The sequence below is a fragment of the Triticum aestivum genome, chromosome 6A (genome assembly GCF_018294505.1).
Source record: "Triticum aestivum cultivar Chinese Spring chromosome 6A, IWGSC CS RefSeq v2.1, whole genome shotgun sequence".
Taxonomy (NCBI): Eukaryota; Viridiplantae; Streptophyta; class Magnoliopsida; order Poales; family Poaceae; genus Triticum; species Triticum aestivum.
This window is the reverse complement of record NC_057809.1, coordinates 577,843,628-577,863,157: the sequence shown is the minus strand read 5'-3', so window position 1 is coordinate 577,863,157 and position 19,530 is coordinate 577,843,628. Positions and strand designations below refer to the sequence as shown.

At 43.9% G+C, this 19,530-nt stretch overlaps 1 pseudogene; it reads left to right on the top strand.

Annotated features, from left to right (window-relative positions):
* The first annotated feature begins 574 nt into the window (after positions 1-574).
* Positions 575-19,530, top strand: part of LOC123128650 (heat shock 70 kDa protein 18-like) — an 89,304-nt pseudogene continuing 70,348 nt past the window's right edge.

The following is a 19,530-nucleotide window of genomic DNA, read 5'->3' as shown; positions in this document are numbered from 1 at the left end:
GCCGAGAGACACCACCACCCCATGGGTTGCATCCTTGTCTGGGAAAAAAAACCTGCAATGTCACCTCTGTTGCAGTTTTTTTATTGCAATGATGGAGACGTCGGCTACTCGAAGCGCTAAATCTGACGGCTCGCGGCCCGGCAGATATTTTAAAAAGATCAGCTAGCGGACTGTAGAACGTCTCTACAAATAACCGATTGAACATGTATACGTGTACAGAAGTCATAGCGGAAAGAGCAATCAGTGATACAAATGCATTTTGTTATTTTTCCCCCTCTGAAATTACTACTTATGAAATAGGACAAAAACTCTCTACCGGATTCAAATGCACGAACAACCCTTCATTTCACGGAGTACATCTGGCTTGTGTAATTACTACTGAGGTTCGTTGGCCAGTGTAAACTTCTTCGGCTTCCGAAGTTACTTTCCAGACTACGGCCCTCTCGCCTTCCTCCACTACGCGTTTAAATAGAACCCTGCAATTCCCAAGCGTCACACTATTCCTTTTCCTCTGCCACTTTTGTCGCGTGGAGATGGCAGCAGGCACGAAGGGCGACGGGCCGGCGATCGGCATCGACCTCGGGACGACCTACTCCTGCGTGGCCGTCTGGCGGCCGGTGCACCAGCGCGTGGAGGTCATCGCCAACGACCAGGGCAACCTCACCACGCCTTCCTGCGTCGCCTTCACCGACACCTGGCGTCTCATCGGCGACGCGGCCATGAACCCCGTCAACACCGTCTTCGGTGAGAAGAGAACTACCAACTGACTGCCACCTACGATATTTACTTTTTTTATTAATGTTAGTCGTTCTGTTCGTTAATTAAGTTTCTCAGGTTAGTGGGTTTGTGTGACGGCGGTTTGTGCGTGTGTTACATATACTGAATTATTGATTATTGAGATGATCCCAGTAGTATCGACAAGATGGAGATGCCCAAAGCCTTAGATCCCTGACATCTCTTATATTCCTCAGTTGCCAAATGCTTAATTAATCAGCTAGCTATTCGATTCCAGCATCTTTTCTTCCAGGCTTATTCATATTGTTCTGTGCCATTTACCATTGTATTATTTAGTCACCCTAAGAACCCTTGATAATGCTACCATGTTGTAAAGCCTTCTAACTTACAAGCACTAAGAACATCTTTAAGTAGCACGATACTATAATACTATATGCATGACTCAAAAATGCAGATTCAATTCCCATGTCCACTCAATCCTATGTGATTAAACTTGCACAAAATGTTGTTTGATTACAGCATAGGCAAACACAAAAAACAAGTTGTTTTAAGTCAGTGGAAAACTTTTGGTGAAATCTGCAAACTAATATTTAGGAAAAACAACCTGCATGATACATTTCTCAAATCACACAAGCACATAAAAAGTTATAGGAATCCAAAGTTCCTACGAAAAATCTTGCAATCAATGTGGTCCTAAGAGGTTTTTTATGGAGGATATCGGGGGCACCCCCTGAACCCATGGGCATATGCACCCACTTTTTCAAAAATGCATTTTCAGCATGTCTTAAAATGTCAGAAAATTCAAAAGAAAATATCACGCATACATGTTCGCAAATGTGTGTACGCGGCACAAAGTTTTGTGAAAAAATGTCCTTTTGTTTTGTCTCTATAAAAAAGACAAATTTTAGTGCTTCTAAATAGTGTTCCTCGACATAATTTTTTGTCTTTTTTGCACAGGCCACAAAAAAGTTAATTTTCCGTGAAACTTTATGCACACACATAGAACATGGAGATGTACCCGTGCAAGTTTTTTCAGATTTTTTTAGCATTTAGAAATGTGTTTTCCAAAGTGGGTTCATATGTACCCGGGTTCATCTATGCACTTCTCGGTTGATCTGTAGATATTTAGGTATGTGCGAGTGCGACAAGTTGCAATTTCCATAGTTAATTATCTGGAAAATATTTTCAAAACATTAAACAAATACTTCATCTGTTCATAAATATAAGATGTTCTATCTTCTTTCTGATTCGGATGTATAAGAAACATTTTTGTCTGTTTGTTCACTCATATTGCTGTTTGTATGTAGTCCATATTGAAATATCCAAAACATCTTATATTTGTTAATGTATGGAGTAGTATTTTGTGCTGAAATAGATGAAAATTCCTATGCTAACTGAATTGCTTCCTTTCAAGCATTACATTCAATGTCGGCCAAATATTGTCTAAAATTATTTTTCCGTGGCTATACACATCCTAACAGCACTATTTTGGTTAGGTGATCTCTAGAGAAGGCTGTCACAAGCTATCAAAAGGTCCATAGGAATTTCTATGATATCAATATTTCACTATAATTGTCAAATATTTATATCACAATAAAATGTACCTATGACATTTCACTATAATTACCCTAAAAAAATTCTACTTTAATTATTTATATATCTAAAACAAAATGTTTTCATTCCATAAATGTGATAAAACCTACCAGCTTATAAACTGGATATAGTAACTTATATACTATCTAGTTATTAATTTCTTGTGAGGGGAACATATTATTTCCGCGGGAGCTGAAAATTTCTAATTAGTACATAGCTGTAAATTATAAAACCTAGACAGTATAATTAGTTAAGCATACCCATGAAAGCTCATACATTTCTGACGTGCAAAAGTTGAGTGGCTTAATTTTATTAGGCATCCACAAAACTATATTTTACTAGTACACAAATTATTGCATAATTATGTAACCACAAAGAAATTTTCCACAATTACATATTTAACTAACGAAAATGCCAAACGGAGACCGAGCTCCATGGAGGCCTTAATTTGAAAACTTCAAAATTCAAACTTTTAAAATTCTAAAAAACTTTTTTGTCATGTTACTGGTTTGTACTTTGTAGTAGTCAGGTCACATGATGTATGTGCTCTGTGATGTAGCTGGTACTTAAATTTGCAATGGTGAATTTAATCTTTTGCTCTCTAGTTTTCTTGATATACCTCTAGCTTTGCCAAATGTACTACACTGAAACTACTGCATCTATAATATTTTCTTCTTCAGACGCGAAACGACTGATTGGTCGACGATTCAGCGAAGAGTCTGTGCAAGAAGATATGAAGTTGTGGCCCTTCAAAGTCATTTCAGGCACCAGTGATCGGCCGATGATTGCTGTGAAGTACAGGGGTGAGGAGAGGCAGTTCACAGCCGAAGAAATCTCCTCCATGGTGCTTGTCAAGATGAGGGAGACAGCGGAGGCCTACCTCGGCACCACGGTGAAAGATGCTGTCATCACCGTCCCAGTCTACTTCAACGACTCGCAGCGCCAGGCCACCCTGGATGCCGGTCTCATTGCTGGCCTCAACGTCACACGCATCATCAACGAGCCCTCGGCCGCCGCCATCGCCTACGGTCTTGACAACACGTCCGTTAGTGGTGATGCCATTGCGAAGACGGTGCTCATATTTGATTTTGGTGGCGGTACCTTGGACATCTCTGTCATAAACATTGACAAAGGCACATTTGCAGTCAAGGCCACGTCCGGTGACACCCACCTTGGAGGGGAGGACCTCAACAACCGAATGGTGGAACACTTCGTGCAGGAATTCTTGAAGAAACACAAGAGTGACATCGGTGGCAATCCGAGGGCGCTGATCCGGCTTAGGACGGCCTGCGAGAGGGCCAAGAGGATGCTGTCTTCCACGGCGCAGGCCAAGTTCGAGATCGACTCGCTCCACGATGGCATTGACTACTATGGATCCATCACTCGCGCCCTGTTCGATGAACTCAACATGGATATCTTCCGCAAGTGCATTGAGCATGTGGAGAAGTGCCTCGGCGACGTCAAGATGAACAAGTCACAGATCGACGACGTTGTGCTCGTCGGCGGCTCCACCAAGATCCCCAAGGTGCAGCAGATGCTGCAGGATTTCTTTGACGGGAAGAAGCTCTGCAAGAGAATCAATCCGGACGAGGCTGTCGCGTACGGCGCTGCTGTTCAGGCAGCCATCCTCAACGGCGAGTACAACCAGCAGGAGAAGGACTTTCTCCCTCTGGACGTCACGCCGCTATCACTCGGGATAGAGGCGGAAATAGATCGTTTCATGAGTGTGGTGATACCCAGGAACACCACAATACCTGTCAAGAAGGAGGGAGTTTATACGACAATTCACGACAACCAGACGAGCATTCTCATCCAGGTGTACGAGGGTGAAGCGGCATTCACCAAGGACAACAGGCTTTTGGGCAAGTTCACGCTCAATGGCATCCATCTAGCGCCGAGTCGCGTCCCACGGATCAATGTGACATTCGAAAGCGAAGCAAATGGTATTCTGAAGGTGCTGGCAGAGGACAGGACAACTGGAAACAAGAACAGCGTCACCATCACCAGCGACCAGGGTGGGCTGAGCGCGGAGGAGATCGAGCGCATGGTGCGTGACGCCAACACATACAAATCCGAGGACAACAAGCGGATGATGAAGTGAAAAAGGAACGTTGTTGATGGCCACGATGTCCTGAAACTAGGCGCATGCATCGTGCTTGTTTAATCCTAAAACTACTCTGCTTTTAATTTACAATGGATTCTTAGTATTGGTATGCCCGGCCCCTCCTGGCCGGGATTGTGTTTTGTTTGTTTAAGAACTAAGTACTCTGTTTCCTTTGCGTTTGTTTGTCTACATATCTGGTCAGTGAGTAATCGTCTTTACCGATATGATCTCTAGTGCATGAGTTGATGAAAAATATGTGTATCTGGCAAGTACTCCCTCCGTTCCCAAATATTTGTCTTTCTACACATTTTAAATGGACTAAAACATACAAAAGTATGTAGACATATTTTAGAGTCTAAATTCACTTATTTTGCGTAGTCATTTGTTAAAATCTCTAAAAAACAAATAGCATTTGGGAACGGAAGGAGTACGTAACATGGTTTCATAAGAGCATCTCTAATAGATATGTTTTTTGTCCCGTCCTCTGCATCATGGACACAACCAACTTCATTATAAACAAGTGTCCTATTTGCAAGGTTATACGAAGGCTCAGAGATCTACAACCGGACCCATACCCGCCCCAAATGCTTGGGCGGGATGCTCGGTTGGTGTTCGGATGAAAAAACACCACCCAACTGGGCTTCCCATATTCGTCCCAAACGCTTGAACTGAGCGGCTCTCCTATCCAGCCCATATTTGGGGTGGATATGCGGACCCTTGGACGCCCCTGCTACGTCGAACTGACCGCTAGGGCCCATGCCAATTAGCTCATATTCGCGCCCAGACCCCCTTATTGTCTGACAAGTCACCTTCTCTTCTCTGTTGTTGGACCTTGTCCGCACAGCCGCATCACAACCCTATAATTTGATTGTAATTAGTTACATCAGTGAGCATCATGCATCATTTTAAATTCAAGAAATTTAATTGAGGAATATTCAAAGCCTCAAAAATTATTTTAATAAAGGGCAAAGAACCCTAAAATATCATTCAATGAACCCAAAGTGCATCCATCAATGTTTGATAATTTTTCTCAAGGCTTTGAGTCCAAACCAAAAATAGTGAACATTTTTATGGAATATTTTGGGCACCGAATTTAAATCGATTTATTTCTTTTATAAAAAATACATGTCCAATAATTTTGGAAATTGTTGTGGTGCTCTGGAATAATACCACTAGTCAATACAAGAATTTAGAGAAGCTTAGAAATTGGTTTGGTTTGGAAATCAAATCTAAACATATCCCAGAAATTAGAAAACAAAAATGGAATTAAAGAGAAGAGGAGAGATAGAGAGAGAGAAGCACTGGGCTAGCACTGTGCGGCCCAGCACTATGCAGCCCACAGTGCCAGTCGTCCCCTTCCCTGGATAGAAGGACGCCGAGCGCGTGCTCGCCCCGCGCGCACACACACTCGCCACCTCCTGCCTGCCTGCCCCCTCGGGCTCCCTCACGATGCCACGTGACCCCCAGAGCCGTCCGGCTCTCCCTCTCTCTCCCTCGAGCGCTCTCCCCTCCTCTGTTTCTCTCACGCGCAGGCACCGGAGAGCGCCGCTGGTCGCCTCCATAGCCACCGTGCAACCTAGGCCCCGCAGTCGCGTCCAGCCGCTCGGAGAAGCTCATCTTCGTCTACACGCTGAAGATCAGAAGCCCGGACGCCCGGAGATGTTGCCATCGAGCTTGTCCCCGCCGCGTCTGACCGAATATCACCGGCGTCAACCCGTCAACTCCAGCGTCGCCCTGCATGACCACGGTGAGCTCCGACACAGTTTCACCCTAACCCCGTGGCACATCTCTCGCCGTAGCCGCCGGCCCCTTGTTGACCGAGGCACGTCGTCGCCCGAGCTCGACACCGGCTCCACTCCGATGACCTTTTGGGCATGAACCGGTGCCCATGCTGCTCGTTGAAGACCGTATGGCCTCGCTAGCCCCTTAGTTCCCTCGTTTACGAGCCGCAGCAGCAAACCCGCGCTAGCCCGACCTCCGGCTGACGCAGTTGTTGCCACCGCCATCGCTACCGTCCACTCCGGCCTCCCTAAGACCATCATTGGATGCGCCGCGACTCCAGCTCCACGAAGAGCCCAGCCGCGCATCGAGCGATGCTCTGTGGTGGAATCCCAAGCTCCTCCACCGCCTCTGGCCTCGCCGGCAATTAGCCGCCGGCCTAATCCCGGGTAATTAGCGCTAATAGCCTCCCCAGTGCCCATGACAGGTGGGCCCGATCTCTAACAATAATTAGTTTAGGTTTAGTTTAACACTAATACCATTGTTAACTAAATGGGTCACTCACTAGTGGGCCCCACTGGTCAGGTTTGACCTGGCTGACCCGTTGACCTGCAGACGTAGTGACGCAGTGCTGACGCTTTAAATCCTTTTCTGGATTTAATTTAATTCAAAACAAATAGGAAATTCCAGAAAATAGTTCAAACTTCAAAAATCCATAGAAATTTGACCGTAGATCCAAATGAAATAATTTATATATGAAAAATTATCAAAAAAATATGAAGAATCTGTTTATTGCATTTCCATGCATGTTTGAATAAATGGCATTTGAAATGTCTTATATGGAGTCTGAATTTGAACCTTGGGTTCAAACCAACTTCATTTAAATTGCTGCTAGTTGCATTAGCTCAAATCACATGATGTTGCCATGTCATGACCATGCATCATATTGTTGCATTGCATCGATTGTGTTCCTTCTCTATTACCGGTATTTGTCCCCTCTAGGTAGCAGATGTTTCCGGCGCTGTGATCGCTGACACCGATGAAGAGCTATGCTATCTTCAGAAGTTCCAGGCAAGCAAACCCCCTTTGAGCATTCCGATACAACCCCACTCTCCCACTCTTTCTCTCTTTTACTGCATTAGGACAACAACGATTCAACTGTTACATGTTGTGGTAGTTGAACCCCTTCCTCTGCATGACCTGTCTTTGCCACAGTAAATAGTTGAAACCCACTAGCATGAGTAGGAGTTGTTTGAGCCATGATGTGCCTGCTCATATTCATTCTTGCTTGTTATGCCTGCTATGCTTAGAGTTGTGTCAGGTCTGATTCATTTGGGATGGATTGGAATGGTGGTGAACATGTCCTACTGTTGAGAGCTATGTGTGTGAACACGATTTCGTAAAGGTAGCGATGAGAGGCCATGTAGGAGTACATGGTGGGTTGTCTCATCGGGACCGTCCTCAAGAACCGAGTTCCGTGTTTGTGATCCAAGATAGTTACTACCACACATTGGGATACTTAATTGACCCTCTCGACTTATTAATCGCCTTGATCTCTATACAGGAGTTGCAACTAGTTTCTCATGTTTGTAGGATGTGTTGGATGTCGTGCGTAATGCTGACCCTAGGGGTGGGCTATGATGCAGGTAGATACATCGTGGCACGGTGTACCGAGGCACCCGTTTGGTGGGCTCGGGAACCCTGCACACATCATTTGGGGCCATAGTGGAAACCTCAGTCGAACTTTCTTGCAGATGGAAGTCAAATAGGCGATAAACCTGGACTAGCTGAGACTTGTGTGGTTAGTCAGGTCGTGGCCGACACCCTCGCTTGGCTTCCGCTTGAAGGTTGTCGAGTACATGTCGTGTAAACGGCGATAAGTGGTGAGAGCGTGTGTGAAGAAGTACACTCCTGCAGGGTAATATGATCTATTCGAATAACCGCGTATGCGGATATGGACTACATGGAAAGCTTATATGGTTCATAGATAACTTGAAGTGGATATTGTAAGATAAGTTTGAGTGTTATGGATGGCCTTCTCGTAGGGAGACATGAGCGGATCCATAGTGGTGTATTGATATGGTGAATATGTGGACTCGTGTGCGCTTCATCACCTCAAAGAAAATGCTGGTAGTCATAGTACATGATAGACACTAAGTCAAAGCTAGCTTGCTGCAGTTAAACTAAACCACCCTTTTGTTGATACTGATGCATATGTAGTTAGTTCTGATATAAGTCTTGCTGAGTACATTTGCACTCACATTTGCTTAATTTATGTTTTTGCAGAGGAGACTTCGATCTCACTAGTAGTTTCATGTGGGCTTCGACAATTAGCATGGGAATCCCAGACAGAGGTTTGGTTCCTATTGGAGGGTCCCGTATATAGACAGGATTTCTAGCCTTCTCTCTTTTCAGATGTCTGTACTTAGACAAGTTTATGCTTCCGCTTGGCTGGTATGACTTTGTGCGAAGGGTCATGAGACCCGCTGCTTGTAATAAATGCTATGATGGCTCTTCTGAGCCTTTATCTATATGAGTTGTTGAGTTATGTTGTGATGCCATGTTGTATAACACATACTTGCATGTTATGCGTACGTGTAACGTGTATTGCTATGTGTGGGATCCGACACCTAGTCATTTATTCTTGGTAGCCTTCCTTACGGGGAAATGTCTCCTGGTGCTTCCACTGAGCCATGGTAGTTCGCTACTGCTCCCGAACACTTAGGTTGGCCGGCATGTATCCTTGTTTGTTCCTGTGTCTGCCCCTTGGGGGAAATGTTACGTGTTGTTCCTTTAAGTCCTTCTAGCTTGCTACGACTTGGGTTCATATATTGATGACTGACACGTTCATTGCTGGGCTTAGATCACTAACTACATACTACATGTACATACTCTCGCTTTTGTCAAATACTACGTACAACATACATAATTCACGTGAGGGTAACTACCCCTGACAGAGAGAGAGAGATAGATAGATAGATAGATAGATAGAGAGAGAGAGATAGAGAGAGAGCTATGGATTTATCTTAAGTGGAAGGTTGTGAAAGTGTTGAATAGAACATTAGGATAGTTGAAAAATGTCTAAATAGATGTTGGAAGCTACATTGCATAAAAATTTGAGGATTTTGACTTCTACAAGTCAAATCCTACAATCTTTAAGTACTTAAAAAGGGAAAAGGGTAATATTTGCAACCACTCATTGTAAAATATGTGTAAAAAATTGTTTAGTTAATTGATGCAAATTTTTTTGTTTAATAAGATATTAGATGTTGTGCAACTGTTCCTTATGCAAACATCATGAACAATACCAAAAGAAGTATTACCAAATAGTTACCATGGAATATGCTACTGCACTATTTTCCCTATGGTTGCGTGTTTTTTAGGTTGCATGAATAACATGCCTTCAATTATTATAGTATAACTTAAGTGTATAATCGATATAAGCATGAGGTAGATCATGTGGGCAATTCATCTTTGCATTCTAATAGGGTGGATGCTGCTGAAGATCCTCCACACTATGTGTGGACATCGGCATACATCTCAAGCACTCACATGCTTTCCATTCATATGGGGAATGAGGTTTTTTGTCTGTTACATCGCAAATAGCGTGTTCAAGCAAGTAGTAGAAAGATAGAGAACATCATCAGTGATTCCCGGTTTCGTAGTTCCATTCAGCAACAACATTCAAGATGACAAATTCAAAAAAAATCGATTACATAGAAACTTCCAAGTAGAAACCATACAAATTACTAGTTGAAAACTATTGTAACTTTAGTGTATTCCAAACTATAAAAACAAGAATGAATATTCAGAAAATTTGTACTTATACAGTAACTTCGAAGTAGATACCATACAAATTACCAGTTCAAAAGTATTGTAACTCTAGTGTATTCCAAACTATAAAAACAAGAATGGAAATACTACCTCATTCATAGTTAAACTTAGAGAAAAGTCCACATTTCAACCTCAAACTAACCACACCTTTTGATTTACGACCCTCAACTCCGAAACCGGTCAAAATACACCCTCAACTAACCATGAGGTCTGAAAATCAACCCTGACCCCGGTATTGACCAAGTCAAGTGGTTTTTTCCGTGTTGACTAGTTTTTACTGCTGGCTGGGTAATGCCATGTCAGCATTAGACTAGTCAAATTATTTGACTTGTTAGCATCAAGGGCCACATGTCATAGTCAAGGTATTTTCTGAAAGATTTGACTGTGCTTAAATAACTAAATGGGCCCATGGTCAGCGGCTGATTAGTAGGGGAGTTAGGCCTAATGGGTGATTGGCCCAAATGAACCACCACCCACCAGCAGGTTTGAACGCCAGCGGGCGCGGATGCATGGTGGCGGGGGCTCGGATGCATGGTGGCGGAAGCGGCACAACTCGTGGGAGTGGACTAGAGGAGGTGTGCGTGCGCGAGCTAGAGGGGAAGGCCACACACGGGTGAGGGGCACGGGACCCTACGATCACCGAAGCGGCACCGACGACGAGCATCAGCAGACCGGCAACTATGAAGCCAGGCTAGAGGAAGAGGAGGAGCGAGGGCATCAGTGCTGTAGGACAGCTGGTTCAACTTGATCATGTAGGCGCGGTCAGGGAAGCAGGCCAGCTTGGAGGCGAGGGCACGGGGCATGGCGGCGGCCGCCGGAGCATGGGGACGCAAGGAGGGCGCTCGGAGTAGAGCAACTTGGCAAAGAGGCGCCATGAGCTGCGTGAGGAAGCCACATAGGAGGCCAGAAGGGGCACTAGAACTTCGCCGGGGGTGGAGATCGAGTCGGCGTCGACCTTCACCGGATGTGGAGAGGAAGTTGGTCGGGGCGACGATTCCGGCCGCCTAAGGCCGATTACTTGCATGGGAAATCTCCAAATGATGAGGCGGGGCAACATGGCAACTTGGCAGGGCTTAGAATCGCCATTGGCCGTAGTGAACGACGAACGATGGTGGCCGCGGATGGGGAGAAGCTGGGAGTGCGATCTACCTCACCACAAAGAGAGAGAGAGAGAGAGAGAGAGAGAGGAGAGGGGGGAAGGGGAGAGGTAGAGGTGGTGCGTCCCATGATACGTCTCCAACGTATCTATAATTTTTGATTGCTCCATGCTATATTATCTACTGTTTTGGACTATATTGGGCTTTATTTTCCACTTTTATATTATTTTTGGGACTAACCAATTAACCGAAGGCCCAGCCCAGAATTGCTGTTTTTTTTGCCTATTTCAGTGTTTCGAAGAAATGGAATATCAAACGGAGTCAAACAGAATGAAATCTTCGGGAACGTGATTTTCTCACCGAACGTGATCCAGGAGACTTGGACCCTACTCCAAGGGAGCCAAGAGGCGGTCACGAGGGTGCCCCCCCCTAGGGCACGCCCATCTGCCTCGTGGGACCCTCAGAGCTCCACCAACATACTCCTTCCTCCTATATATACCTACCTACCCCAAACGATCAGAACAGGAGCCAAAAACCTAATTCCACCGCCGCAACTTTCTGTATCCACGAGATCCCATCTTGGGGCCTGTTCCGGAGCTCTGCCGGAGAGGGCCGTCATCACGGAGGGCTTCTACATCATCATAGCCCCTCCGATGAAGTGTGAGTAGTTTACCTCAGACCTTCGGGTCCATAGTTATAAGCTAGATGGCTTCTTCTCTCTTTTTGGATCTCAATACAATGTTCTTCCCCTCTCTCGTGGAGATCTATTCAATGTAATCTTCTTTTTGCGGTGTGTTTGTTGAGACCGATGAATTGTGGGTTTATGATCAAGTCTATCTATGAATAATATTTGAATCTTCTCTGAATTCTTTTATGTATGATTGGTTACCTTTGCAAGTCTCTTTGAATTTTCAGTTTGGTTTGGCCTACTAGATTGATTTTTCTTGCCATGGGAGAAGTGCTTAGCTTTGGGTTCGATCTTGCGGTGTCCTTTCCCAGTGACAGAAGGGGCAGCAAGGCACGTATTGCATCGTTGCCATCGAGGATAACAAGATGGGGTTTATTTCATATTGCATGAATTTATCTCTCTACATCATGTCATCTTGCTTAAGGCGTTACTCTGTTTTTAACTTAATACTCTAGATGCATGCTAGATAGCGGTCGATGAGTGGAGTAATAGTAGTAGATGCAGGCATGAGTCGGTCTACTTGTCTTGGACGTGATGCCTATATACATGATCATACCTAGATATTCTCATAACTATGCTCAATTCTGTCAATTGCTCAACAGTAATTTGTTCACCCACCGTAGAATACTTATGCTCTTGAGAGAAGCCACTAGTGAAACCTATGGCCCCCGGGTCTATTCTCATCATATCAATCTCCATCACTTTATTATTGCTTTGCTTTTTTTACTTTGCCTTTTACTTTTTACTTTGCATCTGTATATCAAAAATACCAAAAATATTATCTATCAGATCTCACTCTCGTAAGTGACCGTGAAGGGATTGACAACCCCTAATCGCGTTGGTTGCGTTGAGCTATTGTTTTTGTGTAGGTACGAGGGACTTGCGTGTAGCCTCCTACTGGATTGATACCTTGGTTCTCAATAACTGAGGGAAATACTTACGCTACTCTGCTGCATCATCCTCTCCTCTTCGGGGAAATCCAACACAAGCTAAAGAGGTAGCATCCCACGCGGCGGCGGGTCGGGGTCAGGGTGGAGGCATCCCAGATGGCGTCGGATCGGGGTTGACCAAGGCGCCCTACCCCCATGGGCGCACCCCCCAGCCTCGTGGGCCCCCTGGCAGGCCTCCTGTGCCCATCTTCTGCTATATGAGGTCTTTTACCCTGGAAAAAAAATCATAAGCAAGCTTTTGGGAAGAAACACCGCCGCCACGAGGCGGAACCTTGGCGGAACCAATCTAGGGCTCCGGCATAGCTGTTCTGCCGGGGAAACTTTCCTCCGGGAAGGGGAAATCATCACCATCGTCATCACCAACGATCCTCTCATCGGAAGGGGGTCAATCTCCATCAACAACTTCACCAGCACCATCTCTCCTCAAACCCTAGTTCATCTCTTGTATCCAATCTTTGTCTCTAAGTCTCAGATTGGTACCTGTGGGTTGCTAGTAGTGTTGATTACTCCTTGTAGTTGATGCTAGTTGGTTTACTTGGTGGAAGATCATATGTTCAGATCCTTTATGCATATTAATACTCCTCTGATTATGAACATGAATATGATTTGTGAGTAGTTACGTTTGTTCCTGAGGACATGGGAGAAGTCTTGCTATAAGTAGTCATGTGAATTTGGTATTCGTTCGATATTTTGATGAAATGTATGTTGTCTCTCCTCTAGTGGTGTCATGTGAACTCGACTACATGACACTTCACCATTGTTTGGGCCTAGAGGAAGGCATTGGGAAGTAGTAATTAGATGATGGGTTGCTAGAGAGACAGAAGCTTAAACCCTAGTTTATGCGTTGCTTTGTAAGGGGCTGATTTGGATCCATATGTTTCATGCTAGGGTTATGTTTACCTTAATACTTCTTTTGTAGTTGCGGATGCTTGCAATAGGAGTTAATCATAAGTGGGATGCTTGTCCAAGTAAGGACAACACCCAAGCACTGGTCCACCCACATATCAAGTTATCAAAGTACCGAACGCGAATCATATGAGCATGATGAAAACTAGATTGACGATGATTCCCATGTGTCCTCGGGAGCGTTTTCCTTCATATAAGAGTTTGTCCAGGCTTTTCCTTTGCTACAAAAAAGATTGGGCCATCTTGCTGCACCTTATTTACATTTGTTACTTGCTACCCGTTACAAATTACCTTATCATAAAACTATCTGTTACCGATAATTTCAGTGTTTGCAGAGAATACCTTACTGAAAACTGTTTATCATTTCCTTGTGCTCCTTGTTGGGTTCGATACGCTTACTTATTGAAAGGACTACGATAGATCCCCTACACTTGTTGGTCATCAAGAGTCTTTTCTGGCGCCGTTTCCAGGGTGTGAAGCGCCTTTGGTAAGTGGAAATTGGTAAGGAAAAATTTATATAGTGTGCTGAAATTTACTGTCACTTGTTACTATGGAACCTAATCCTTTGAGGGGCTTGTTCGGGGTATCTTCACCCCGACCAGTAGATCCGAGAGTTGATCCTCAACCCGCTGAACCTAGTGAAAATGTTTACTTTGAAATTCCTTCGGGTATGATAAAGAAACTGCTAGTTAATCCTTTTACAGGAGATGGAACATTGCATCCCGATTTACACCTAATCTATGTGGATGAAGTTTGTGGATTATTCAAGCTTGTAGGTATGCCCGATGATGTTATCAAGAAGTAGGTCTTCCCTTTATCTTTGAAGGGAGAGGCATTGACATGGTACATGCTATGTGATGATATGGGATCATGGAACTACAACCGACTGAAATTGGAATTTCATCAGAAGTTTTATCCTATGCATCTTGTTCATCGTGATCGTAATTATATATATATAATTTTTGGCCTCGTGAAGGAGAAAGCATCGCTCAAGCTTGGGGGAGGCTTAAGTCAATGTTATATTCATGCCCCAATCATGAGCTCTCAATAGAAATGATTATTCAAAAAATTTATGCTCGGCTTTCTCTCAATAATCGCTCAATGCTCGATACTTCTTGTACTGGTTCTTTTATGATGAAGACTATTGTATTCAAATGGGATTTATTGGAAAGAATTAAATGCAACTCTGAAGATTGGGACCTCGACGAAGGTAAGGAGTCTGGTATAACACCTAAGTTTGATTGTGTTAAATCTTTTATGGATCCCGATGTTTTCCGTGAATTTAGCACTAAATATGGACTAGACTCTGAGATAGTAGCTTCTTTCTGTGAACCATTTGCTACTCATGTTGATCTCCCTAAGGAGAAGTGGTTTGAATATAATCCTCCCACTGAAGTAAAAGTAGTTGCACCTATTAAAGTTGAAGAAAAGACTATCACTTATAATGATCCTATTGTTCCTACTGCTTATGTTGAGAAACCACCTTTCCCTGTTAGATTAAAGGATCATGCTAAAGCTTCAACTGTGGTCAAAAAAGTAATATTAGGACACCAAACCCCCTAAGAAAATTAAAGTTGAACCTAATATTTCTATGGTTATGAAGGAAATATGCCCTAGAGGCAATAATAAAGTTATTATTTATTTGCTTATTTCATGATAAATGTTTATTATTCATGCTAGAATTGTATTAACTGGAAACATGATACATGTGTGAATACATAGACAAACAGAGTGTCACTAGTATGCCTCTACTTGACTAGATCGTTGATCAAAGATGGTTATGTTTCCTAGCCATAGACATGAGTTGTCATTTGATTAACGGGATCACATCATTAGGAGAATGATGTGATTGACTTGACCCATTCCGTTAGCTTAGCAATCGATCGTTTAGTATGTTGCTATTGCTTTCTTCACGACTTATACATGTTCCTATGACTATGAGATTATGCAACTCCCATTTACCGGAGGAACACTTTGTGTGCTACCAAACGTCACAACATAACTGGGTGATTATAAAGGTGCTCTACAGGTGTCTCCAAAGGTACTTGTTGGGTTGGCGTATTTCGAGATTAGGATTTGTCACTCCGATTGTCGGAGAGGTATCTCTGGGCCCACTCGGTAATGCACATCACTATAAGCCTTGCAAGCACTGTAACTAATGAGTTAGTTGCGGGATGATGTATTACAGAACGAGTAAAGAGACTTGCCGGTAACGAGATTGAACTAGGTATTGAGATACCGACGATCGAATCTCGGGCAAGTAACATACCGATGACAAAGGGAACAACGTATGTTGTTATGCGGTCTGACCGATAAAAGATCTTCGTAGAATATGTGGGAGCCAATATGAGCATCCAGGTTCCGTTATTGGTTATTGACCGGAGACATGTCTCGGTCATGTTTACATAGTTCTCGAACCCGTAGGGTCCGCACAGTTAAAGTTTCGATGACAGTTATATTATGAGTTTATGTGTTTTGATGTACCGAAGGTAGTTCAGAGTCTCGGATGAGATCGGGGACATGATGAGGAGTCTCGAAATGGTCAAGACGTAAAGATCGATATATTAGACGACTATATTTGGACATCAGAAAGGTTCCGAGTGATTCAGGTATTTTCGGGGGTACCGGAGAGTTACGGGAATTCGTATTGGGCCTTAATGGGTCATACGGGAAAGGAGAAAAAGGCCTCAAAGGTTGGCCGCACCCCTCCCCATGGACTGATCCGAATTGGACTAGGGAGGGGGGCGCCCCCTTCCTTCCTTCTCCTTTTTCCTTCGCTTCTCCTACTCCAACATGGAAAGGAGGAATCCTACTCCCGATGGGAGTAGGACTTCCCCCTTGGCGCACCCTCCTTGGCCGGCCGCCTCTTCCCCTTGCTCCTTTATATATGGGGGCAGGGGGCACCTCTAGAGACACAACAATTGATCTGTTTGATCTTTTAGCCATGTGCGGTGCCCCCCTGCACCATAGTCCACCTCGATAATACTGTAGCGGTGCTTAGGCGAAGCCCTACGTCGGTAGAACATCAACATCGTCACCATGCCGTTGTGCTGACGAAACTCTCCCTCAACACTCGGCTGGATCGGAGTTCGAGGGACGTCATCGGGCTGAACGTGTGCTGAACTCAGAGGTGCCGTGCGTTCGGTACTTGATCGGTCGGATCGTGAAGACGTACGACTACATCAACCGCGTTGTGCTAACGCTTCTGCTTTCGGTCTACGAGGGTACGTGGACAACACTCTCCCCTCTCGTTGCTATGCATCACCATGATCTTGCGAGTGCGTAGGAATTTTTTTAAATTACTACGTTCCCCGGCCCAACAGTGGCATCCGAGCCTGGTTTTATGCGTAGATGTCATATGCACGAGTAGAACACAAGTGAGTTGTGGGCGATATAAGTCATACTGCTTACCAGCATGTCATACTTTGGTTCGGCGGTATTGTTGGATGAAGCGGCCCGGACCGACATTACGCGTACGCTTACGCGAGACTAGTTCTACTGACGTGCTTTGCACACAGGTGGCTGGCGGGTGTCAGTTTCTCCAACTTTAGTTGAGCCGAGTGTGGCTACGCCCGGTCCTTGCGAAGGTTAAAACAGCACCAACTTGACAAACTATCGTTGTGGTTTTTGATGCGTAGGTAAGAACGGTTCTTGCTAAGCCCGTAGCAGCCACGTAAAACTTGCAACAGCAAAGTAGAGGACGTCTAACTTGTTTTTGCAGGGCATGTTGTGATGTGATATGGTCAAGACATGATGCTAAATTTTATTGTATGAGATGATCATGTTTTGTAACCGAGTTATCGGCAACTGGCAGGAGCCATATGTTTGTCGCTTTATTGTATGCAATGCAATCGTCCTGTAATGCTTTACTTTATCACTAAGCAGTAGCGATAGTCGTAGAAGCATAAGATTGGCGAGAAGACAATGATGCTACGATGGAGATCAAGGTGTCGCGCCGGTGACGATGGTGATCATGACGGTGCTTAGGAGATGGAGATCACAAGCACAAGATGATGATGGCCATATCATATCACTTATATTGATTGCATGTGATGTTTATCTTTTATGCATCTTATTTTGCTTAGTTCGACGGTAGCTTTATAAGATGATCTCTCACTAATTATCAAGGTATAAGTGTTCTCTCTGAGTATGCACCGTTGCGAAAGTTCTTCGTGCTGAGACACCACGTGATGATCGGGTGTGATAGGCTCTACGTTCAAATACAACGGGTGCAAAACAGTTGCACACGCGGAATACTCAGGTTAAACTTGACGAGCCTAGCATATAACAGATATGGCCTCGGTACACGGAGACTGAAAGGTCGAGCACGAATCATATAGTAGCTATGATCAACATAGTGATGTTCACCGTTGAAACTACTCCATCTCACGTGATGATCGGACATGGTTTAGTTGATATGGATAACGTGATCACTTAGAGGATTAGAGGGATGTCTATCTAAGTGGGAGTTCTTAAGTAATATGATTAATTGAACTTTAATTTATCATGAACTTAGTCCTAGTAGTATTAGCATATCTATGTTGTAGATCAATAGCTCGCGTTGTTGCTTCCCTATGTTTTATATGTGTTCCTAGAGAAAACTAAGTTGAAAGAGGTTAGTAGCAATGATGCGGATTGGATCCGTGATCTGAGGTTTATCCTCATTGCTGCACAAAAGAATTATGTCCTTGATGCACCGCTAGGTGACAGACCTATTGCAGGAGCAGATGTAGACGTTATGAAATGTTTGGCTAGCTCAATATGATGGCTACTTGATAGTTTAGTGCACCATGCTTAAGATCTTAGAATCGGGACTTCAAAGATGTTTTGAACATCATGGACCATATGAGATGTTCCAGGAGTTGAAGTTAATATTTCAAACAAATACCCGAGTTGAGAGATATGAAGTCTCCAACAAGTTCTATAGCTAAAAGATGGAGAAGAATAGCTCAAGCAGTGAGCATGTGCTCAGATTGTCTGGGTACTACAATCGCTTGAATCAAGTGGGAGTTAATCTTCCAGATAAGATAGTGATTGACAGAATTCTCTAGTCACCATCACCAAGTTAGTAGAACTTTGTGATGAACTATAGTATGCAAGGGATAACTTAGACAATTCCCGAGCTTTTCATGATGATGAAATCAGAAATCAAAAAAGAGCATCAAGTGTTGATGATAACAAGACCACTAGTTTCAAGAAAAGGGGAAAGGGAAAGAAAGGGAACTTCATGTAGAACAGCAAGCAAGTTGCTGCTCAAGTGAAGAACCCAAGTCTGTACCTAAGCCTGAGACTAAGTGCTTCTACTGCAAAGGGACTGGTCACTAGAAGCGGAACTGCCCCAAGTATTTGGCGGATAAGAAGGATGGCAAAGTGAACAAAGGTATATTCGATATACATGTTATTGATGTGTACTTTACTAGTGTTTATAGCAACCCCTCGGCATTTGAGACTGGTTCAGTTGCTAAGAGTAGTAACTCGAAACGAGAGTTGCAGAATAAACAGAAACTAGTAAAAGGCGAGGTGACGATGTGTGTTGGAAGTAGTTCCAAGATTGATATGATCATCATCGCAGACTCCCTATACTTTCGGGATTAGTATTGAACCTAAATAAGTATTATTTGGTGTTTGCGTTGAGCATGAATATGATTTGATCTTGTTTATTGCAATACAGTTATTCATTTAAGTTAGAGAACAATTGTTGTTCTGTTTACATGAATAAAAACCTTCTATGGTCATACACATCAACGAAAATGGTTTGTTGGATCTCGATCATAGTGATACACATATTTATAATATTGAAGCCAAAAGATGCAAAGTTAATAATGATAGTGCAACTTATTTTTGGCACTGCCGTTTAGGTCATATTGGTGTAAAGCGCATGAAGAAACTCCATGCTGATGGGAT